General features: G+C 35.1%; 1 protein-coding gene and 1 pseudogene across 4 annotated transcripts in view; one reads left to right on the forward strand and one right to left on the reverse strand.

Moving 5' to 3' along the window:
- CRY1 (cryptochrome circadian regulator 1) overlaps positions 1 to 26,422 on the reverse strand; it is a 96,129-nt gene that overhangs the window by 37,813 nt on the left and 31,894 nt on the right. The window contains exon 1 of one of the 4 annotated variants that reach the window (XM_036866798.1): positions 2,510 to 2,571. The exons of the other annotated variants lie outside the window; for them this stretch is intronic. The gene's annotated coding sequence lies outside the window, so the exon portion shown is untranslated. Of the gene's footprint in view, positions 1 to 2,509; positions 2,572 to 26,422 lie in introns of those variants that run through there. 4 annotated transcript variants of the gene reach the window in all.
- On the forward strand, positions 5,846 to 7,187 carry LOC118901967 (annotated as a pseudogene).

Below are 26,422 nucleotides of genomic sequence, written 5' to 3' on the forward strand. Positions count from 1 at the left end.
CCTGGAATTTGCTCCATGCTCTTTCCCTCGGCCTGGAGTACCTTTCCCAATTCCCATCTCTTTAAGTTCATATTCTACTAATCTTCAGTCTTCCACCTGAAAGTAATTTCTCCATCCCCTAAACCCTCAAAGGATATAACCTCATCCTAGAGAAACTTTCAGATTGTACGTTATATGATAGTTATCATATATAGATCACCTTCTCCTCCTGAAGGATTTCAAATTAAGTATCTGTGTCTCACTCCTAACTACACAGTTTTCTTTACCTGTGTTTTGGATTCTACATTTGGCAAACAAATCTCATCATGTGCCTTACACAATTTGTTGAAAAGATCAGAAATAGTAGAAAATAAGCTATAGAGTTGTCTTGAACATCTGCTGAAAGGATAGAAAGAGCATAAAATAACTAGTACTTGGTAGATATTCATTCAGCAGAAGTTATAATTATTCCCCCTTGGGAAAAATTTATAGTTTTGAAAGAAGTAACATGTATTTCTATATGTAAATACCGGGGCATGACAACAGAAGATAATGAATTAGTTAATGCCTACATGTATATACACAATCATCTTGAACTCTTAACTTTCTCTGAATGTGACTTTGAACAAAGGTTTGATGAAAATCTTTCCCACAAGGCAAGGCAAATGTGAATATGAATATATATACAACAAGATACAGTGCAATTAAGACCCTGAATCAACTAATCTCTAAGCATATAATTCTTCCTTGATAATACCATAAAATCTCCAATACACCAAGTTCAAAATATCAACTCATTGACAGGTAAGATTTCTTTTTAGTGCTGAAGGAAAAATGTTACTTCAAAGGGTACTATATAGTCTAACTTTTCATCCTTTACCCTCAACTGGGAAGAGAGTGAGTTCTGCCAGAGTTCAGATTCAATGTGTTTCAGAGAACACACCAATTTCAACCTTTATATATTACGAATGCATGTACCTAAGAACAGGAATCCAATATTGAATGGAATGATTTAATACAATACATTGAAATTACATAAGGTACATTTTTTTTTTTGACCTCACTGTGCAGGTTGCGGGATCTCAGTTCCCCAACCAGGGACTGACCAGGGCCACGGCAGTGAAAGCCCAGAATCCTAACCACTAGGCCACCAGGGAACTCCCCATAAGGTACAATTTTAATAGGAACTTATTTTCAGACCTTATCCAATTTGGCATGTTTACTGTTTTCTTGAAACCATACCCATTTGAAGGCTCAGTTAATAATGCTATTAACTACACATAACGGGTTGATTTTTAAATAGGCCAAAGGGTAGTAAAACTCACTACACCCCTCTGCATAATTGTATTGCCTACACAGAAGAATAGTTCTGGTACTATTTAATTACAATACTAATTGCAGCACTTCAAAATAAATTGAAGAGGTGTTAGGTGAGAAAATATATTTCTTCACTTTAAACATTTTAAGGATTTTTTTTTTTACCTCCAGCGATCACTACCTTACTGCTATTAGGAAAAATTACATGCGGTGAGTTTCTTTATGCTGGTTCCAAAAGATGATTTCAACATGAATCAACAGAAGTAGTTTCTTAAAGTAGGTCATTGCTATAGCAACCAGTGGGCAGTTTGGTATACTCCCCATAACAATGACCTACTTTCCAGCCTGTGTTAGTACAGCTTTATATAACTAGAATTTCTAGTTCTGTCTATAAAATAGTCTAAAAAAGGCAACAGTAAGATACAACATAATCCCATTCCTGCTAAAAACAAGGCATTATGAATTAACACGTATCATACCAGAATAAAGCCATCTGGTTCTGCACTTGAGTTTATAAAATATATCTTATCACATGCTCAACAATGAAAACTACACTTAGAATATCTAAATCAAAACAATTCATTGCTGACCCTAGAGAACTGATTTATAGACTGTAAATTAAGATCATTAAATCACATGCAAAATATCTTCTCTTCTACCCTTCCTCCTTGTGAAACAACAGAGTTAAATTTTTTAAAATAAAAGTTCTGGATATACTAACTATAATAAAGGAAAAAATGGAGAGTCTCAGTCATTAAGCAGTCATTGGTGTTTCATTAGAAGTTCAAAAATTATAAATAGCAATTTGTCTCTTTATAAATTGAATAAAGTTTACATATGCTTTTTTTCTGGTTTGTAACAAATTTTTAGTGCTCTTAACTAACATTATTCAAATTATCAGAATATTTGTGATATACACTTTCCCTGAAGAGAACAGTTTAATGTTGAATAGGATTAAATATGTATTTTAAAAGCAAATATTATATTTTTCCAGGCTCTAATGGTTCATAAATCAGTGGTTCTAAACCATGACACAATGTCACTTTTTATAACAAATATTTTTCACTGCCTTATTTTAAATTCTGAAATGAAATTCATAGATAACATATCTTTATATACAATTTTAAAGCATTAATATAATGCTCCAATGTAATATATGAGAGAAGTTTAAGGAAAGTCATTTATATTTTAAAAACAAGCAACATTTACTTACCATAAGTAAATAATCTGGGTATGAAACAAAAAGACAATGAATTAGTTGGATGCCTACACCTACACACAGAATCATTTAAAATTCAACAGCTACAAAAACAGAATGATACAGTTGTATTATTGGTGACTCAAATACCATGAGTGTTACTGCCTTTGGTTTCCTGTAATGTTGAGCAAGATTTAGTAGACGTCTGGACAAAGTTCAATCTTCCCTTGATTCACATCGGTGATCAATATATTTCAGGAACACTCAATGTATATTAAAATTGTGTAAAAAATACCTAGTGTTTACACATAAAAAGGGATTTAGGCTCTAGATTTTGAAAATCATGAATAAGTTTTTCACTTACTAGGTGTTTCATGAAACATCTAGTAGAATATTTGAAAGTTATGTGGGACTCAGGACAACTATTTATTTTGACAGACCGTCCTGAGCACTGCAAGAAGTTTTCCATCCTCAGTCTCTCCTCATTAATTCCACTAGGACCCTCCAATCACTGTGACTACCAAAAATGCCCCATAAATTCCTAAAACACCTTCTAACGAATGACATTATTCATTATCCACATAATATTCTTGATTTGAGGACTACAATATAAATGATATGAAATTCCAACACTCAAGGAGCTTAAAATTTAGAAAAGAAACTTGAAAATGTACATGATATATACGAATATAACAGAACCTGTTATGGCAGAATGCAATATATATTATAAGAGACACATATGAATACCAGTAATTTGCTTTGAACAATCAGGAGGGAACAATCAGTTCTGGATTTTTTTTCTTTTTTTTTGAGATGTGGAGAAATTTAGGCAAAATTTTCAAGGTGATGGTAGAGAGAGGACTTGCAGTATTAATATAACTTTGTTTGATAGCTGAAGACAGGAAGGGAGAATTATTGGCCATAGGACTGTAACCACCTTAAAGCCTGGGACTAGGCCTTGTTCACCACTTCCCAGTAACTAGACAATGCCTGACATATAGTAGCAGTTCAAAAAATATTTATCTAATGACTAATCAAATAAATAAATTAATGAAAGCAGGAGAAAGGGACTTTTAAAGACTTGATTCAATAGTCAATGGAGAAGTAAGAAATGTGAGAGAGAAAGAATGTCTACTGTACTAGGTACTTTACATATACTATATTCCCAACAACTTTAATAAGGTATCTCATTTTAAAAATGAATCTAAAACTCAAGGACATCTTCCAAAGTAACTCAGCTAAGCAATCAAGTAAAAAATTTTTTAATTTTGATGTGTCTGCCTCTAAACCCACGCTCTTTGCACTATATAATGTTACTTTCCTGAAGGATATGTAATAATTTAAAATGTTTTAAGAAAATTAGGCTGGCAGCTTTAAGGACATAAAGACGACTAAAATACAGCTTTTGCCTTCAAGATGGGGGATTGAGCATGTGTGTCAATTAAGACAGAACATGTTAGGTTACACTGAGGTAACAAACAACTCTCAAAGCTCAGTGTCTTAAAATAACTAAAGTTTATTTCTCACTCATGCTATGTATCTACTGCAGATCAGGCAAGGCATTTCTGCTCACATTTAATTGGTTAAAGCAGGTTACATGGGCAAGCCAAACTTCAAGAAGGCAGAAGCATAAATTTCCTGCAGGTGAATAATGGTGAACAATAATAACATCTACCATAATATTCAAACCAACATTGATATATATGTATTCATATTTCTTAATGAAGGGTATATTATGGCAGCACAGATGAAATCAAACTCTGTGTGTGGGGGCAGGGGAAAGGAGACAGGAGAAGGCATGAGGAAGAAAACACTTGAGCAGAGTTTGGAATCAACAGGTGTTGATCATGAGGATCAAATAGGAAAGATCAATCACAGCAGAGAAAACAGTATCTTTAAATTAAGAAACTCATAAGAACTGTGTGTGTTTGGGTGGGGGGAGTGAGGAATTGGGAGAATGACTACAAGTAACATACTTTCTAAGTCTAAGCTGTATTTCCCCCCAACACAAGTGTTAACATTTTTAAAAATATTCAAAATCAATGTCAAAAGAAACCTACTAACTTCTGTTGCTGACAGTACATTGGATTAAGATACCCTAGTGGAAATAACTAACAAAAAGTTAACAAAAAACAACAAAAGAAAACTTTTAAACATAATTCACTGGACTGCCCCCAAAGTAAGGAATCATAAGAGTTTAAGCAGAGTGGTAAGGTCAGCTTTAGCCTTGAGGATTTCTACAGAGCCCTGGAAAGCTTAAACATAATCCAGGTTGAGGAGGACAGGAGATAAAGCCCAAGGCCCATCCAACTGAGGAAACTAATAATAGACCCTCAATATAAAACCCGGGCTTTAAAGAGCTCCATCTACAGTTCAAATGTAAATAAGACATAAATCTTAATAAGACAGGAAGGAAACTTGCCTGTCTCTACTCAGTCTGGGCTGAAAGAAAATAAAATCTCCCATTCCTGAATGGAAAGGTTAAACATAGTAATTTCACAGTGGAGAAAACTGGCAAACAGTACTGCAACCACATATCAAAGCAAACATCATCAGTGATAAGTCATTCATGTATCATGTACATCTTGGTATGATGTGATGAGAAGAACACTTCACCTTTGTGATATTTTCCACAAAACCCATAACCCCACTCTAAAGATGAGAGAAACATCAGACAAAACTAAATTGAGGACTATTCTACAAGATACATGACCAGTACTCTAAATCCAAAAGGTCATAAAAAACAAGGGAAGCCTGAGGAACTGTCACAGGACAGAGGAGACTAAGGACACATGATTAAATGCAATGTGGTAATGTGGATGAAATCCTGGAACAGAAAAAGAACATTAGTGGAAATCTGAATACAGTCTGGAATTTAGCTAGTACTATGATTTCTTAGTTTTGACAAAAATACTGTGGTAATGTAAGATGTTAATATTTGGGGAAACAGGGTATAGAGTAATCAGGAACTCTCTGTATTATATCTGCATGTTTTCTATAAATCTAAAATTATTTATTTTATTAAAAAATTCTTGTGCATCCCCCCCATGCATAATCTCAATGCAAATTCATGGAATTTAAATGGTACCAAACATCTCAAGCATATCATTGCATTAACGTGGTCCCAGGTTGGTTGTGATCTGAGATAATTGTTAAAAGAAATTATAAATCCTCTCTGGATTCTCAACTTCAACCCATGCTTCAATTTCTACAGAAAAAGTTCCACCAAAAATCAATCAATCAATCATAAAATCCACAAGGAAACGAACTTAATCTGAGCTGCAGAATAAGAGACCTGAAAATTACTGAGAATTTTCCAGAACCACTGAAAGATATCAATTCAAGAAGCTCATGAATCTCAAGCAGGGTAAGAAAGAGAGGAACATGGGGATACAGTTGGGAGGTGGGATGGAGAGGAGGGGAAATAAAAACAGAAATAAAGAACAGATAAAAATAAGCAGAGATACAGAGAGGGAGAGATGAGACAGAGACAGAGAAAGGATCCACATCTAGATACACCATATTGAAACTACACAAAACCAAAGACAAAGACATAAGATATAAAGCAGTCAGAGAACATTATATCCAATAAGTAGAGAACATTTATTCAAGTATACATGGAATACTCATGAAAATTGACCCTGTACTAGGTCATAATACTATTCAACAGATTGAAAGGAATTGGTATCTATCATACATTTTGAAATTAAAAAACACTTCTCCAAACAATTTATCAAAGAACATCACAATGGATTTTAGTAAATACCTAAAACTGAATGATAATGAAAAAAATATATATCTAAAATGCGCAGAATGAAAAACAACAAAAAAGAGGTATTAGAAGAAAATATATAGGCTTAAATGCTTACATTAGAAAAAAAGACTTGAAATTGAGTTAGGAAAACAGCAGAATAAATCTTAAAAAAAATATAAAGAAGGAAATGATCTCTTTCCAGCCAGCACTGAGCAATAGGCATATCTCGGAACAACTGGCACAAGCGCCACAAGACTAGGAAAGAGAGAAAGACCTACCACAAGAAGCAGAAGTATGAGCTGGGAATCCCCGCTGCCAACACTAAGATTGACCCTGCCTCATACACACATTCCACATGCAGGGAGGCAACAAATACCGTACCTTGAGGCTGGACGTGGGGAACTTCCCCTGAGGCTTGGAGTGTTGTACGTGCAAAACGAGGCTCATTATTGTTTACAGTGCCTCCAACAATGAACTGGTCAGTACCAAGACCCTGGTGAAGAACTGCATCGTGCTCACTGACAGCACACTATTCTGACAGTGGTAGGAGTCCCACTACGCACTGCCCTGGGGCCGCAAGAAGGGAGCCAAGCTGACTTCGAGGTGGAAGGGATTTTAAACAAAAAACGATCAAAGAAAATTCAGAAGAAATATGATGAAAGGAAAAAGAATGCCAAAATCAGCAGTCTTCTGGAGGAGCAGTTCCAGCAGGGCAAGCTCCTTGCATGCATTGTTTCAAAACCAGGCCAGTGTGGCAAAGCAGATGGCTATGTGCTAGAGTGCAAGGAGCTGGAGTTCTAGCTGAGGAAAATCAAGGCCCGGAAAGGCAAACAAATCCTCCTCCCTCCTATCTTAGCTCAAGTAATAAAGGTGTTTATTGTTCTATTGTTCACCTATTGGTCTCTATGTTCTAAAGAAGAAAAAGAAAGAAGGAAATGATCAAGAGCAGGAATTAGTGAAAAGAGAACACAAATACATAATAGAAACAACAAAGCCAAAACTTATTACTTGAAGAAACAATACTGTAAAACTCTGACAAGGTAAATTAAGGGAAAAATTGAGAGCAGACAAAATAAGCAATATTAAGAATAAAAAAGATGATATAATCTCAGATATTGCAGGGATTAAATGGCAAATAAGGCAGTATGAACAATTTTATGCAAATAAATTTGAAAACTTTGATAAAATGGATAAATTCCTTACCAAAACTGACTCAAGAAGAAACTTAAAACTTACCAAAACTGACTCAAGAGCAAAAAAAGAGCATGAACAATCTCATAGCTACTAAAGAAACTGAATTCATGGTTAAAAATCTTATATGGAAAACACAAGAGCCAGTCAGCTGTACAGATGAATTCTACCAAACATTCATGAAATAGACAGTTTTAATTTTGCAGAGGATTCTAACCTCATACAGAGGATAGACAAAAAAGGAACACTCCTTAACTCACTTTATGAGGTGAGATTTACCTTGATACCAAAATCAGACAAGGACAGTACAAAAGGAAAATTACAAACTAATCTCACTCACAAGCATACCATATTAGCAAGCCAAATACAACAATACATTAAAAAATATACATCATGATCAAGTTGGGCTTATCCACAGAAAGTTGATTAGTTTAATGTTTAAAAACGGGTTAGTGTATTCACCTCATTCATAGAATAAAGAAATTTCACATGACCAACTGAACAGATGCAGAAAGAGTAGCTATTAAAATTCAATTTCCTTTTAGCCTCAACAAACCAGGACTAGAAGATAACCCCCTTAATGTGAAAAAGGGCATTCACAAAAAGTACAGAAAACATCATATTTAATGGTAAAATGTTGAAAGTACTTCTTTTAGGATTGGGAAGAAGACAAGGATGCCTGCCACTGCTTCTGTTCAACCTGGTACTAGTAGGACCAACAAGTGTAGTAATGAGAAGATCAAGAGATAAAGGGTATAAGGATGGGAAAAGAAGAAACAAAAACATGATTATTTACAGATGATATGGGTATTGACACTATCAACATATAAAAAAAGGAATACACAGAAAATTATTAGAATTCATAATAGAGTTTAAAAGGGCCAAGATCACTCAATCTCTGGAATCGATTTACACTAATACAATCTATGTAACTTAAGCCTCTCTGATCTCAAAAATCACACAAAGCTATGTATAATCTAGAACTCTTACTCCTTGTCTAATTTTAGAAACCACAGCATTGTGACTCTACCAGGTTAGGCCAAAATCAAGTATAAGATGTACTTCTAGGCTTTAAAGGATTTACACATAACTAAATAAAATGTCTAACATGTTCAAAAGCATGCTTTCCCAGATCTATGTGTAATGCTTTTCAGTAGTCTAACAGTCCTATTTGAAATTTCTCTCCTTCAGAAAAAGACTAGTTACATGTCAATTATATCTCAATAAAGCTGGGGAAAAAAGAATAAAATAAGATCTCTATTTTCATCTGTGAAAAATAAGATTGGTGGTTACCAGAGAAGATGGAAGCACAAAATAGGTAAAGGGGGTTAACTGTATGGTGACTGTATTAGTGGTAATCATGCTGCAGTGTACACATAAATTAAATTATAATTTACACATGAAACTTCTAAACCAATGTTACCTCAATAATAATATAAAAAGATAGGAATCCTTTGAAAGGTTTTGAGCAGAGACTGGGACATGACATGACTTAACTTTTAAAATAATCACTTGGACTGCTGGGTAGAAAATGAGTTATCAGGCAAAGGGCAGAAATAGGAAGACCACTTAGGAGGCTACTATACTGCTCTAGAGAAGAGATGATGGTGGCATGAATAACAGTGGTAATAGTGAAAATGATAAGAGCAGTTGGTATCTGGGTAGGAATTCAAGAGGTAATATAGCACAGGAAGTGGGATTGTTAAATCTGGAGTCCAAGGTAGAAGTGTGTGGGTGGAAGATATAAAATTGGAATTCATCAGTACATATATGGTAGTCATTAGACTAGATAAAAGAAAAGAAGAACTGATGGAAGAAAGGACCTTCGCTTTGAATGAACAGAAGGAATGATAGGACAGAAAGAAGGCTGGAGAGAGAGAAGGAATAAGAAAAGGAAGGATGGAATGAGGTCTGGATATATGGAAGCAGAGGCTAGATATGTGTACTCCCAGAAGGAAATATGGAAAGAATGACTGATGGAAGGAAGGGAGGGAGAGGGGATAAAGATGTAGTAACACATGAGAGAAGTAAGGACACATGATAGAAAGAAGCAAGAGTATATGGGACATATACTCTTATATGTCTTATATGGGACAGAGAAGCAAAGACTGATGGGACAGAGAAGCAAGAATGAACAAAGAAGGATAGAGTAGGGGGTGAGATGGTAAAGGGTCAAAAAAAAAAGGCAGAGAAGAAGATAACATGGAAATCAAACTGAAATTTCAGAATTCTAAGTCTGATGCAATTCTCAATAACAAAAAGGGGTCAATTTTACTTAATTATTAATAAGTGAGTTATGAACCAGTCATGGACCTCAAACACATCCCATTAATTTCATAGTTGAAAATAAGAAACGTCTCATCTTTACAGATGCTATATAACTACATACAGAACTTGTTCTATGCTTAGACAGAGAAACATAAATGAAACTAAATGAACCCGAAGTACTATCCTATCACTTCTTATTTGGTAAACAGACTCATTTAGATTCACATTAACTTTTACTCTCTTTAGAGATATTTGAGAATTAATTATTAGTAATCTAATAAAATGTAGAGTCACATATTCTGAGGTACATTCTTTCATTCATAAACCAACATCTGGGCATCTACATAGGACACAAAAAAATAAATCCAGGGCTTCCCTGGTGGCGCAGTGGTTGAGAATCCGCCTGCCAATGCAGGGGACATGGGTTCGAGCCCTAGTCCGGGAAGATCCCACATGCCGCGGAGTAACTAGGCCCGTGAGCCACAACTGCTGGGCCTGCGCTCTGCAGCCTGCAAGCCACAACTACTGAGCCCGTGAACCACAACTGCTGAAGCCCGCACGCCTGGAGCCCGTGCTCCGCAGCAGGAGAGGCCACTGCAATGAGAGGCCCGTGCACTGCAATGAAGAGTGGCCCCCATTCGCTGCAACTAGAGAGAGCCCACACGCAGCAACGAAGACCCAACTCAGCCAAAAATAAAAATAAACAATAAATAAATAAATAGATCCAGAATTCCAGTCCTTGGAGCCTCCAAGTTCAATGAGAATAAGATGTGCAAATTTATTATTCTAGTAATTAATATATTGTATTATTGAAATCCCTATTGTTAAAGGACATGTAAAAGGAAGGCAATTATGCTGAGGAAGAGCTCTAAAATTTTACAGGTATGACTGATCTGGATCTTTAGTATCTATCACAGCACTTTGGGATAACAATTTGAGTCAGTCTTTACTTGAAATATATTTTAACTTCTGAGGTTAATTTACACTAGTATAAGGCTATGTAATTTATGCCTCCCTAATCCCCAAATCACAAAGTACTTGAAATCTAAGACTTTTACTATCCCATGTGTATTTTTAGAAACGATTACATTGTAACACTATGAGGATAGGCCAAAAATCATATTTAAAATCTACTTCTAGGCTTTAGAGGATTAAAATAGAACTAAATAAAATCTGTTCAACACATGTACAAAAGCAAATGACAGAGTTACATATATTGGTTTTCTGATATTCCTACCAGAAAATTCTCTTCTAATAATGTTAACTTTCCTCTGGATATAAGTCAAGTTTTTCAGAGGTTTTCATGGTGGTAGGACTATGAAAAAAGAAGAAGAAAAAAAAGAGTGCCAGGACACAAAAAAAGGCTGTAAAAGATGAAACAAGTATCCAGATCTTGGTTTCTAAATATCCTTCTCCAATTAGAAGAACCAGGATTCCACAGAGCAGTGGCTGATTTCAGGGCAGAGCAAGAAAAATACAAGATGAGCTGGAGCATCTCATGGTGCCAGAAAGTAAGGAAGTGCTCAAGAGAAATAAGATGGGTGCATGTCTAAAAATGAGATGGATGTCAAAGCTGGACCAATTTAAACAAAATAAACAGTAACAGTAATAGATTATAACCCAAAGAATAAAACAAATACTCACAAACCCACACTTTTATAAATAAATTATTGAATAAATAAATGGGGGGAGAAGGAACAAGTCTTCATTACAGAAGAATTCCAACTAATAAATATAGAAGGAATGAAAAAATCATGATTGGAATGGCACATAATAATTGCTTCAAGCAAGATCCACTGATGAATACTAAAATTAATATCTGAAAGTATCAGGAGAAAAAGAAAATTTATCAAAATATTTATCAAAATATCTCTTCCAAAATATTTATTAATTACAAAGGAAAAAAATAGTAATTTTACAGTGGAGAAACCCAGAAGACACTATTTTAACCACATGATCAAAGGTAATATCACCAGTAATAAGACACACTGATACCATGTCTCCCCTGATACGACAAAGCCATATCACTTCTGTGGTACTTTTCAAAAACGCAAAACCTTGATCTAATCATGAGAAAACATTAGATAAGTCCAAATTGAGGGAGATCCTACAAAATGCCTGACTAGTACTTTTAAAAGTCTTAAGGTCTTGAAAGATAAGGAAAGCCTGAGATATTGTTACCAGCCAGAAGAAATTAAGGAGACATGATGACTAAATGCAATAGGGAATTGTAGACTGGACTCTGGGACAGAAAAAATACTAGTGGAAAAATCGGTGAAATTCAAATAAAGTCTGTACTTTCGTTAACAGCATTGTACCAATGCTAATTTCTTACTTTTGATAATTGTATTATGATATAGGTATTAACATTAAGAGATGCTGGTTGAAGGGTATATGGTAACTCTCTGTATTATTATCATTATTATTATTTATTTTTTATTTTTTTGGCTGTGTTGGGTCTCCATTGCTGCATGCAGGCTTTCTCTAGTTGCAGCGAGCAGGGGCTACTCTTCGTTGCGGTGCACGGGCTTCTCATGGCGGTGGCTTCTCTTGTTGTGGAGCACAGGCTCTGTGCACGTGGGCTTCAGTGGTTGTGGCACGTGGGCTCAGTAGTTGTGGTGCGCATGCTCAGTAGCTCTGGCTCGCAGGCTCTAGAGTGCAGGCTCAGTAGTTGTGGTGCATGGGCTTAGTTACTCTGTGGCGTGTGGGATTTTCCCTGACCAGGGATCGAACCCATGTCCCCTGCATTGGCAGGTGGATTCTTAACCACTGCGCCACCAGGGAAGCCCTCTCTCTGTATTATTTTTGCAACTCTTCTGTAAGCCTAAACTTATTTCAAGATAAAACAAAAAAACAGAAGAATCAGAGCATTGCATCCTGAAATTAACAGGTTTGGGAAGTTTTTCCTACATAAATATTACTTTCACATCACTTCCGGTAGTAACCACTTGAATAGTTCCATCCATGAATTTATTCATTTAACAAATAAACACTTGAGTGTCTACTAGGTGCCAGGCATATATTACAGAAAAAAAGTAGGGAGTGCCAAGTATGGGGGAAGGGGATTGCTGTTTTATGGGCTGACTGAGAAGATTTCATTAATAAGGTGATTCTTAGCAGAGTTCTGAAGTGAGGTAAGCCAAGTGGATATTTGGGGAAAGGAACAGCAAGTGCGACAGCCTAGAGATTCAACAGCATGTCTGAAGAACAGCAAGATGGCCAGTATGGTTGTAGCTCAGAGAGGGACAGGAAGAAGGCAAAAAATAAGACGAGGTGAGCAAATTATTCAGGGTCTCCTTGGCCATTGTAAGGGCTTTCTTTGGCTTTTATGCCAAGAGAAATGGAAAGGGACTGTAAAGATAAGAGAGCAAGAGTGACATGAAGGTTTTACAGGGTAATTCTGACTATCACATGAAGAACTGGGCTAAGAGAGGGAATACAGAGATCAATTAAGAAATTACAGCAGTTATGCAGGTAAGAGATAATGATAGCTTAGGTCAGGCTGTAATCAACGAAGGGAATAAGAAGTGACTGGATTCTGGATATATTTTTAAGGTATAACCTATAGCAGCGGTCCCCAACCTTTATGGCACCAGGGACCAGTTTCGTGGAAGACAATTTTTCCATGGGGGTTGGTGGGGGATGATTCAGGCGGTAATGCGAGCAATGGGGAACAGCATGCTCGCTCGCCACTCACCGCCTGCTGTGCGGCCCAGTTCCTAACAGGCCACGGACCCGTACTGGTCAGCGGACTGGGAGTTGGGGACCCCCCATCTATAGGATCACCTCACAAATGCGAGGTATGAGAGAAAGAGAGCAGTCAAGGTTGATTCCAAATACAGAGCATATGATAGGATAAAATTTCTATTTACTGAAATGGGAGAATACAGGACAAAGAGCTTTGGGGATTTTGTTTGTTTTATTCTGTTTGTTTCAAGAGGTTTTAATTTTAATTCTGTTTGTTTCAGTTTTAATTTTTGTTCATATTTATTATTTCCTTCCTTTCACTTTCTTGCAGTTTAGTTTTTCTGATTTTTTTTTCAACTTCTTGGAAAAGAATGCTTATGTGTCAGATTTTTCAGTCTTCCTTCTTTTCAACTTGATGCTTTTAGGGCCATAAATGTCTTTAGCTGTATTCCACAAATTTTGGTATGTCATTATCATTACCATTTAGTTCAAAATATTTAAAAATTTCCACTGTGATTTCTTCTTTATTATTTATAAGAATATTGCTTAACTATCAGTATTTGGGGCTTTTCTAATTATCTTTTTGTTATTAATTCTGAGCCTATTTCCTTGTGATTAGAGAACATATTCTCTATTACTTCAATGTTGTGAAATATGATACTTGCTTTATGACCCAGGATACAATTAATTTTGTTAATCTTTCGATGTGCCCTTGAAAAGAATATGTACACTATAGGTGTTGGATAAAATGCTCTACATATGTGAATTAAGTCAAAGTTGTTAATCATATTGTTCCAATCCTTTATAACACTACTGATATTTGGTCTGCTTGTTCCATTAGTTACTGAAAGAAGTGTATTAATATTTCTCTGTGACTTTGAATTTGTCTATTTCTCCTTTTAGTTCTATCAGCTTTGGCTTTCTGTATTTTGAGGCTATATTTTACACTTACAAATTTAGAATTGCTATATCTTTCTGGAGGACTGTCCATTTTAATGACTGTGAAACATCCCTCTTTATCTCTAACAATTATGCTTCTTGCTTTAAACTTTATCTGATATTACTAAAGCGATACCAGCTTTCTGTTAGCCTTTGCATGGTATATATCTTTTCCCATGCTTTTACTTCAGCCCATCTTAACCACCATATTTAAGTTGTTTTAAAAATGTATTTAACGAAATTTTATAAATCAGTGAGAAAAATATTAACACAATGGAAAAACGGACATGGGAGCTGAACAGGCACTTCCCCAAACGAGTATCCAATGACTACTAACCACATGAAAAAATGCTCAACTTCTTTGGTAATCACGAAGTGAAAATTAAAGCTATAATGAAATAACACTTCACATCTATCAGAATGACTGAAAATAAAAAGACTAACAATAACAAGTGTTGACAACAACATAGGTAATCTCAGACTCCCATGCACTGCTGGTGTGAATGTGAATGATATAACCACTTGGGAAAACTGGCAGTGTCTACTAACAGTGAAGAAATGCCCACCTTATGACCCAGCAATGCCACTCCTATGTATATATCCCCCCAAAATGTGTGGACATGTTTAATGGGAGACATATACAAAAATGTTCACAGTAGCTTTACTCATAATGATCATTCTGGAGAAGAGTGGATGAGTCACGATGTTCATAAAAGGAACTTGATGGAATTCAACAAGTAATCTATAATAAAAACAGTGATAAAAAAATAGTTGGATACTTCATACCTATCTTTCACCATCGTTTTTTTTAATGGACAGCAGGCTCTTATTGAAAGTTTAGGGTAGTGGTAGGAAATGACACTACAAGACAGGTAACAGAAGTTAAATATTAGACATCTCTACCCTAAAGCACTAGTGCTATTCCCTACCCCAACTTTCTCACTGGCCATGACCCTCTGCTGGCCCCCAAATCTATCTTATTCTTGGGACTCCTCATCCTCCTCAGCTTCTCCCTATACATGTGTCTTCTTGCCAGGTCTTGGGTCACTCAACCCTTCTCTCCAGAGTTATCCAGCATCATACTTAGCGGGAAAACACTAGTAGAGTTTCCAGTATAGTCGAGGACAAAATAAGGATGTCTGGCATCATAGCCTGATTTTCCAAAATCAGACCCTGAGACAAGAACTTGAAAATGGGAAATTTACTTGACGGTCATCTCAGGGAGCACAGTGAGGAGACAGGGAAGAGAAAAGTCAGGAAAGTGTGCTTTACTAAGTAGAATAGACTGCAGTCCTTTGTTCTTCAGAGCTCTGCCCTTGGAGGGGTCTTTGCATTTCCATGAGAAATGGCCCTTGTTGGCAGCTGATTGGCTTTCTCACTCTGTTCCTACTCAAAGAAAGTTGGGCCCCCAGAAGTCTTTGTGTAACTAGAGCCATCTCAGTTCACACTGTGGTGCTTCCACCAGGAGAACTCTCTTTAAAACAATGAATTTCCTATGAGTCTGACTTTAGTCCTCTCCATTCAAGAGAGGTCACACCCTCAATTCTTCTCTAGACAGGTCTCTCTCCAATTTGGGCAGGATGTTAAAGTTCTATGGGACAACAGCCTTAAGATTTTCCAGCTCTTTAGTCTAGCTGGGAGGATCTACTAGCCACTGCCTGGAATCCTTCTGAAATCTCTCTTTTTTAAAACTAAAGTATAGTTGTTTTACAATATTGTGTTAGTTTTAGGTATATAGCAAAGTGATTCAGATATATTTTTTTCCCTAGATTATTTTCCATTTAGGTTATTACAAGATATTGAACATAATCCCATGTGCTATATAGTAAATCCTTGTTGCTTATCTAGTTTATGTATAGTAGTCTGTATCTGTTACTGCCATATTTCTAATTTATCCCTCCCCCCCTCCCTTTTCCCTTTGGTAACCATAAATTTGTTTTCTATGTCTGTGAGTCTGTTTCTGTTTTGTATTCATTTATATTATTTTTTAGATCCCAAATATAAGTGATACCATATAATATTTGTCTGTCTGAATTAGTTCACTAAGTATAATACTCTCTAGGTCCAAATGACAAAACTTCATTCTTTTTTTATGACTGAGTAAATATTCCATTGTGTGTGTGTGTGTGTATACATATACATACAGATGTATACATACACATACGTATGTATACATATACATATACATACGTATGTATATGTATATCACATCTTCTTAAACCAGTTGTCTGTTAATGGGCACTTCAGTTGTTTCCATGTCTTGGCTATTGTAAACCATGTTGGCTATGAACACTGGGGTGCACATATATTTTCTAATTAGAGTTTTTGTCTTTTCTGGATGTATGTCCAGGAGTGAGATTGTTGTATTATATGGTAGCTCTATTTTTAGCTTTTTAAGTAACCTCCATACTGTTGTCCATAGTGGCTGCACCAATTTGCATTCCCACCAACAGTATAGGAGGGTTCCCCTTTCTCCACACCTTCTCCAGCATTTATTACTTGTAGAGATTTTGAAGATAGCCATTCTGCCCTGTGTGAGCTAACACCTCATTGTGGTTTTGATTTGCATTTCTCTAATAATTAGTGATGTTGAGCATCTTTTCATGTACCTGTTGGCCATCTGTATGTCTTCTTCAGAACAATTTCTATTCAGGTCTTCTACCCACTTTCTGATTACATTGTTTGTTTTTTCAATATTGAGTTGTATGAGCTATTTGTATATTTTGAATATTAACCCCTTGTCAGTCACATCATTTGCAAATATTTCCTCCCAGTCCAAAGTTTGTCTTCTCATTTTGTTGATGGTTTCCTGTGCGGTGCAAAAGCTTTTACGTTTGATTCGGCCCCATGTGTTTTTTTGTTTGTTTGTTTGTTTTATTTCTTTTGTCTTGGGAGACTGATCTAAGAAAATATTGTTATGAGTTATGTCAGAGAATGTTTTGCCTACATTCTCTTCTAGGAGTTTTATGGTGTCATATCATATAGTTAGGTCTTTAAGCCATTTTGAGCTTATTTTTGTATATGGTATGAGGAAGTGTTCTAATTTCATTGATTTACATGGAGCTGTCCAGCCTTCCCAACACCACTTACTGAAGAGACTGTCTTGTCTCCACTGTATATTCTTGCCTCCTTTGTCATAGATTAATTGACTGTAGGTGTGTGGGTTTATTTCTGGGCTCTCTATTCTGTCCCATTGATCCATATATCTGTTTTTGTGCCAAAACCATGTTGTTTGATTACTGTCACTTTGTAGTATAGTCTGAAGTCTGGGAGGGTTATGCCTCCAGCTTTGTTCTTTTTCCTCAGGATTGCTTTGGCAATTCTAGGCCATCTGTGATTCCATAAAAATTCTAGAATCATTTGTTCTAGTTCTATGAAAAATGTCATGGGTATTTTCATAGGGATTGCATTAAATCCATAGATTGCTTTGGATAGTATGGCCATTTTAACAATATTAATCCTTTCAAGAGCATGGGATATCTTTCCATTTCTTTGAATCATCTTCAATTTCCTTTATCAATGTTTTATTGTTTTCAGCGTGTAGGTCTTTCACCTCCTTGGTTAGGTTTACTTCTAGGTATTTTATTTTTTTAATGTTATTTTAAACAGGATTCTTTCTACATTCTTTTTCTGATATTTCATTGTTAGTGTAAAAAATACAATGGACTTCTGTATATTAATATTATATATTGCTATCTTGCTGAATTCATTTATTAGTTCTAATAGTTTTTGTGTGGAGACTTTAGGGTTCTCTGTATAGAATATCATGCCATCTGCAAATACTGACAGTTTTACCTCTTCCCTTCCAATCTGGATATCTTTTACATCTTTTTCTTGTTTGACTGCTGTGGCTAGGACTTCCAATACTATGTGGAATAAAAGTGGTGAGGGTGGGCATCCTCGTCTTATTCCTGAATTCAGTGGGAAGTCTTTCAGTTTTCCACCATTGAGAATTACGTTAGCTGTGGATGTGTCATAAATGTCTTTTATTATGTTGAAGTATGTTCCTTCTATACCCACTTTGGTGAGAGTTTTTATCATAAATGCACATTGAACTTGGTCTAATGCTTTTTCTGCACCTATTAAAATGCTCACATGGTTTTTGTGTTTCCTTTTGTTAATGTGGTGTATCACATTGATTGATTTGGGTATGCTGTGCCATCCTTGTGACTCTGGAATGAATCCAGCTTGATGATGGTATGTATGTATTGTTGGATTTGGTTTGCTAATATTTTGTTGAGGATTTTCCCATCTATATTCATGAAGGACATTGGCCTGTAATTTTCTTTTTTTTGTAGTGTCTTTGTCTGGTTTTGGTATCAGGGTGATGGTGGCTTCATAGAATGAATTTGGGAGTGTTCCCTCCTCTTCAACTTTTTGTAATAATTTGAGCAGGATAGGTATAAGTTCTTCTTTGTATGTTTGGTAGAATTCCCCAGTGAAGCTGTCTGGACCTTAACTTTGATTTGGAGGGAGTTTTTAAAATTACAGATTCTATTTCACTTCTAGTGATCGTCTGTTCAACTCATCTATTTCTTCTTGACTCAGTTTTGGCAGGTTGTATGTTTCTAGAAGCTTCTCCATTTCGTCTAGGTTATCCAATTTGTTGGCATATAACTTTTCATAGTACTCTCTTATGATTTTTTTGTATTTCTGTGGTATCTGTTGTTATTTCTCCTCTTTTATTTCTTATTTTGTTTATTTGAGTCTCTTTTCTTCTTGGTGAGCATGGTTAGAGGTTGTCAACTTTGTTTATCTTTTCAAAAAAACAGCTCTTGATTTTATTGCTATTTTCTATTTTTATGTCTATTGTATTTGTTTCCTCTCTGATCTTTATTATTTCCTTCCTTCTGCTGCCTTTGGGTTTTGTTTGTTCTTTTTCTAATAATTTTAGGTGGTAGGTTAGGTTGTTTGAGATTTTTCTTGTTTCTTGAGGAAGGTCTGTATCCCTATGAACTTCCCTCTTAAAACAGCTCTTGTTGTATACCATAGATTTTGTAAGGCTGTGTTTTCATTTTCATTTGTCTTAAGGTATTTTCTAATTTCTTCTTTGATCATATTGTTGACCCATTGGTTTTTTTAGTAGCATGTTGTTTAGTCTCCATGTGTTAATTCTTTTCCTGTTTTTCTTTCTGTCGTTGATTTCTAGTTTCATACAACTGTGGTCAGAAAAGATGCTTGAAATAATTTCTATCCTTTTAATTTGCTGAGGCTTGTTTTGTGACCTAGTATGTTGCCTATCCTAGAGACCATTCCATGAGTGCTTGAAAAGAATGTGTATTCTGGGTTTCTTTTTGGATGTAATGTCCTGTAGCTATCAATTAAATTCAACTGGTCTATTGTGTCATGCAGTTTCCAATGACAGAGAAAGAGAGAGAAAGAGACATTTCTTAAATTCCAAACAAGAGTGTCTGGACCTGTCACGGACCACAAACAAATTCCAATTGCATGTGTTTGCACATCAGAAAATAAAAAATGTTCCCTGACCATACAGATATTACATAATTATATGACAAAACATAATCTAAGTAGAGGAAAAAAGAGCAACAACAGAAGTGTACTTAATGAACTAATTGTGTGAAGTACATTATTTTACTTAGGTAAAAAATCATATTTAGGTGTGTATTAACTTTTACTATCTTTATGGTCCACTGGTGGTATGGTCCACACCATTTTTATAATTTTTTAATATTAATAACCAGTGACAAAATATAGAAAAGTATATCTGAAGCATTTTCATTCATTCGTTCTTTAAATCAACATTTGGGCATTTTCTTGGGTTACAAAAACACAAAACTCCCATCCTGAAGGCCTCCCAAATTTAACGGAAATAAGGTATAAAAATAAACTATTATATTTCTTATTAAACTGTATGCTCAAAGTTTATGGTACTAAGAAAACAGGGAGGAGTTAAATCTGTCAAGAGAGGGTCATAAAGTTTCACAAAGATGATGTTTGATATGGGTCTTTTAATAGCACAGCATTTCACTTTGTGTTAGCAATGTAAGATGATCTTTAATACAAGTATCATATACCTTCTGGAATTGAATTACACTAGTACAAGTATATGTAACTTATGCTGTCCTCATTTCAAAAATCACATTGAAGTATTTGTAATCTAGGCCTCCTACTAATCTTTGTCTATTTTTAGAGAGCACTGCATTGTAACCTCAAAAGGACAGGAAAAATCAGGTAGGAGATTTATTTTGGGGCTCTACGGGACTTACATGGAATTAAATAAAATCTGTTAAACATTTGTAAACAGCAAACTGTTTTAGAGAGCTATATATAATGGGTTTTTATAGTCAGATAGCCTAAAAAATTTCTTTTCTGAAAATATTAAAAAATGCTGAAAATTATACTTATTTTTCTGATCCATGACCTAAATTAAACACAATTATCTCGTTTGCCAAAAGCTTTCCCCATTAGTAACCAAATAAATACACCAAAAATAACAATAACAATAAAAGAAGAAGAAATCTAGAAAGTCATAGAAGGTGAACCACAGTATTCTAATGTAATATGATTTGTGACTTTCCCAAAATGATGGTACCTACTCACCATATTGACAGTGGCTTGAACAATGCTATATAATCATTTATTTATTCAACAAGTATTTATTGAGAATCTACTAGGCACCAGGGACTGTACTAGATATTAGGGACATAGCTGTGACATTTCTTAAAAAAGACATTCTTATTACTCTATAGCTTATATTCTAGTGGGGGAGGGATGGTGACAGAATAATAAAGAAACAAAAAAGAAATCAGTCAAATGATAATAAGTGAATAATACAAGGTTCAAGGGGGAATAGGGATTGTAGGGAATAAAAGAATGGAGATTGCTATTTTATATAAGACTGTCAGGTAAATCCTCAGTGATAATGAAACATTTGTGCAGAGACCTGAAGGCAAGTGAGGGAGCAAGCCATGCTGGTAGAAGAACATTCTGTGCAGAAGGAATAGCAAATGTACAGTCCAGATGGGGAATATGCCTAATATTGTAAAAAGAATACTCAAAAGGCCAGTACGACTGCAGCACACAGAGTGAAAGGCAGAGTGGTAAGAGATTAGGCTAGCAAGTTCTCAAGTTCCTGTTCACATAGTATCTTATAAACTATTGTAAGGATGTTGTCTTTTACTCTGAGAAGTAAGTCACTAGAAGACTGATCTTATGGTCACAAAGAATCATAATAGGTTAAATGGGAGGAAAGGCAGAACCAGCAAAGTCTAAAAGGAAACTATTGCAATATTCTATGTAGTGTCTTGGGCCAAGGTAGTTAATATGGAGGTATGAAACATGGTCTGAGTTTGGATACATTTTGAAAGCAGATACAATATAATTTAATTAATATGTTTAAAGTAAAAAAGTATAAATAAAAGCAGGCAAACAAGCAAAAAACAAAAACAAGACAAAAAGTTTAGGGAGTAAGAAATGGCATGTTTGAAAAGGAACCAAAGAAAACTTCTATTAAAAATGAATTGAAATAAAACACAATGATGCAGTTAAAAAGAGATCTTATGAAATGTAAAGCTGACATAAAGAAATTTTATAAAATGAAATACTGAGAGACAAAGAAATGAAAAATATGGAGAAGACCTTAAGAACACAGTGAAAATATCTAACACATGTACAAATAGAGTTCCAAAAGGCGAAGGGAAGATGAAGTAAGGGCAATATTTGAAAAGGTAACAGCTGAAAAAATTTCAGAACTGATGAAAGATACCAACTCTCAGGTTCAAAGAGCCTTACAAATCCAAGAGGAATAAATAAGTAAAGAAACTCACACCTACATTCATCATTGAAAAACTGAAGAATATATCACAGAAAGAGAAGATTTAAAATTAGACAAAAAGGAACAACATATTACCCTCAAAAAAGCAACAGTGGGAATGGTGGCTGATTATAACTATTATCTCCAATATGCTGAGAAAAAAATACTGTCAATCTAGAATTCTGTACCCAGTGTAAGGACAGAAATACAGTATTCAAACAAAACTTGAGAGAGTTTGCCACTAGCACTATAGATAATTCTAAAAGATATATCTGAGATAAAAGAAAAGTGATTCCAAGTGTAATATTTGAGATGCTAGGAAGAATAAAGAACACAGAAGGTAGTAAATATGTAGGTAAATAAACACTAGTTCTACAAAACAATAAAAATAATGCATTTTGGTTTTTTTTAAAAGCAAATAAACAAACAAAAACCAGACAGAATTAGAATATATAAGTCAGGAGGAAAACTAACTGGAGTTTAAAAGTTTAAGTGTTTTAAGGTATGATCCAATATATGGACAAAGTCATTGATTAACTTTAGACATTGATCAGTATAGTTGCAGTAATTTCTAGAGTAAATGCTAGAAGAATAGTTAAAATAATGTATAATTCCCAAGCTTGTACAAAGAAATGAATAAAATTTAAAACAATTAATTAAATTTAAAAGAAGCAAAGATAAAAAAATAAAACAGGCAGAACAAAAAGAAAACACAAAATAAGATGGTAGGGCTTCCCTGGTGGCGCAGTGGTTGAGAATCTGCCTGCTAATGCAGGGGACACGGGTTCGAGCCCTGGTCTGGGAAGATCCCACATGCCATGGAGCAGCTGGGCCCGTGAGCCACAACTGCTGAGCCTGCGCGTCTGGAGCCTGTGCCCCGCAATGGGAGGGGCCGCGAGAGTGAAAGGCCCGCGCACCGCGATGAAGAGCGGTCCCCGCACCACGATGAAAGAGTGGCCCCCGCTTGCTGCAACTAGAGAAAGCCCTCGCACGAACCGAAGACCCAGCACAGCCAAAAATAAATAAATAAATAAATAAATAAATAAATAAATAAAGTAGCTATAAAAAAAAAAAAAGATGGTAGACATAAATCCAAACACATAGGCAATTATAACAAATGTAAATAGGCTTCAATTAAAAAATACAAACTGTCAGACCAATTAACCAAAAAACCAAATATATGCTGTTTACAAGAGACATCTAAAACAAAGTTTCCGGAAAAACTGAAACAAAAGGATACCAAAAGTTCACCATAAAAATATCAAAGAAAGCTGCCGTAGCCGTATCAATTATCAAATAATGAACTTTAAGGAAAAATACTTGGCACCATTCATGATAACACTTCAATTCACCAGGAAAATATTTTCTATATATATATATATATAAATTTTACACATACACCCATCACACTTCATAATGATAAAAACTAAAAGCATTGATTAATCAGGAGGACATATATCTATTATAATAATCTCACAATGTATACAGTAAAAAGTGACAGAACTTCAGAGAGAAGCACGATTAAACTGGGGGAGATTTTCGAAACTACAATGAGGTATCACCTCACACTGGTTAGAATGGGCATCATCAGAAAATCTACAAACAATGAATGCTGGAGAGGGTGTGGAGAAAGGGGAACACTCTTGCACTGTTGGTGGGAATGTAAATTGATACAGCCACTATGGAGAACAGTATGGAGGTTCCTTAAAAAACTAAAAATAGAATTACCATATGACCCAGCAATCCCACTACTGGGCATATACCCAGAGAAAACCATAATTCAAAAAGACACATGCACCCCAATGTTCGTTGCAACACTATTTACAATAGCCAGGTCATGGAAGCAACCTAAATGTCCACTGACAGACGAACGGATAAAGAAGATGTGGTACATACATACAGTGGAATATTACTTAGCCATAAAAAGGAACAAAATTGGGTAATTTGTAGAGACGTGGGTGGACCTTGTCCACCCACGTCTCTACACTGTCATGGAGTGAAGTAAGTCAGAAAGAGAAAAACAAATATCGTATAGTAACGCATATTTGTGGAATCTAAAAAAATGGTACAGATGAACCGGTTTGCAAGGCAGAAATAGAGACACAGATGTAGAGAACAAATGTATGGACAACAAGGGGGGAAAGGGGGGGGTGGGATGAATTGGGAGACTGGTACTAACATATATACACTAATATGTATAAAATAGTTAACTAATGAGAACCTGCTGTATAGCACAGGGAACTCTACTTCGCTGTACAGTAGAAACTAACACAACATTGTAAAACAACTATACCCCAATTAAAAAAAAAATTAAAAATAAAAATACATAAATAAGTAAATTCGGGGAGATTTTAATACTCTTCTGATAATAACTGAGATAAACAAGCAGACCAAAAATGATTACAGAAGATTTGGATAACACATTAGCAACTTTGACCGAATGAGGAAAAAAAATTACTCCATGCAATCACAGTAGTAGACTACTGCTGGAAGAATAGTATGAACATGGAACTTTTTTAAAAAACTGACAATATACTGGGACATTAAAAAAGTCTAAACAAATTTCATAGAATTAAACAATGCAGAGCATATTCTCTGACCTTGGTGTACTTAAGCTAAAAATTAATACTAAAAAGATAATTAGAAAAACTTTACAGGCTTGAAATATATAAATATTATAAATAAATAATACTAAAGGTATATTTACATACCTAAATGCTTTTATTAGGGAAAAAAGGCTAAATATTATTAGCCTAAGTATGCATCTCAAGAAGTTAGAGTAAGAAAAAGATATCAGAAGGAAGAAATAAAAGTAACAGGAGCCATTAATAAAATTGAAAACAAATCTACAATAGAGAAAGACGATCAGTAAGGACAAAAGTTGGTTCTCTGAAGATGATAAAATTAATCAACCTCTGATCAATTCATCACAACAAAAAGGGAGAAGACACAAATAAGCAATATCAAGAATGAAAAGGGCAAAATAAGTACAGATGCTACATACATTTGGGTCACACACACAAAAATAAGTGGGTTTCAATTTCAAGTAACGGCCTAATTATTTAGATCAACATTCCCATTAAAAACAAATAAAAATATTGGTTAATATATATATAAAAACACATCTTCTTAAAGCAGCTAAGAGCTGACAAGACAATAAAAATTAACAAACTAAAAGCTAAGTAGAACACATAATCAGCTTTTACCCTAAGAGCATTTGCTAATCCCAAAGCATCTGAAGAGCGGTTTTGATCACCTAATGATGCAAGGCGAACAGAAGACAAAGCCTAGGATCAGTCCAAGACGGAAAGTCTAAAAGAAGATACCCAAAAATATTAAGTCAATATGCCAAAACACTACACAAATTCTTAGGAAATGAGTACATCAGATACAAAATCTTTCACACCGCACTGTGGTGAGGTTGCCTTGGCATTCAGCAGAAAAGGAGGGAAGAAAATAAACAAAAAGAAATGAATCTGTTAAGTTGTAAGCACTGACCAGCCCTGGGGCAGATTTGCAGCCCAAATTCAAATCATCAGGATAGTCTGAGAAACTTCAGACCAAAAAGTTAAAAGTGTCCCTCAAATGGCAATGACTCTAATGCCACTAAGAATTAAGTTCAAATTCTCTCCGAAGAAAGAAACCCTCAGGAATTTCCCGCCAATAATTTTCAAAGACAATGAGAAAAATCCTCAAAGCAGCTCGAGGGTAGGGGTAGACTACAGGTTACCTTCAAAGGAGCAACAGTGGAAACTAGAAGACAGTAGTATATTTTCAATAAGCTGGAAAAACAAAAAACAACCCAAAACACAGCAATCTAAAATTCTATATCCATGAAAATATCTTTCAAGAATTGAGATAAACATATAGACATACTATGATAAAAGATGAAAAGTTCTGTCTCTAAAAGATCTCACTAAAGGAAATTCTAAATGATGTTTCAGACAGAAGTAAAGTGATTTCAGATGATTGTCTAGTATGCAAGAAAAACAAGGAGAAAAGAAAGTAGTAAATATATGGGTAAATATAAATGAACTCTGACTTTACAAAATAATTATGTAATAATGCCTAATAGAATTTTTTTAAAAGGACAGAATTAAAACACAGAGCAAACGTTTAAGTATGGAAGGGAGTAAATGAGATTCTAGATTCCCTGTACTATGCAGGAGGTAAAGCAAAAGGTATGAATCTACTTCAGGCTTTGAAAAATTAAGTATATTATCTTCTTATCTTTTTTTTCACTTTAAAAGTCATAGAATATATTATATTTATGGCACTTGATTAAATTTAACCACATATATGAAAATACTCTTAG

This window comes from Balaenoptera musculus, chromosome 10, assembly GCF_009873245.2.
Source record: "Balaenoptera musculus isolate JJ_BM4_2016_0621 chromosome 10, mBalMus1.pri.v3, whole genome shotgun sequence".
Classification (NCBI taxonomy): domain Eukaryota; kingdom Metazoa; phylum Chordata; class Mammalia; order Artiodactyla; family Balaenopteridae; genus Balaenoptera; species Balaenoptera musculus.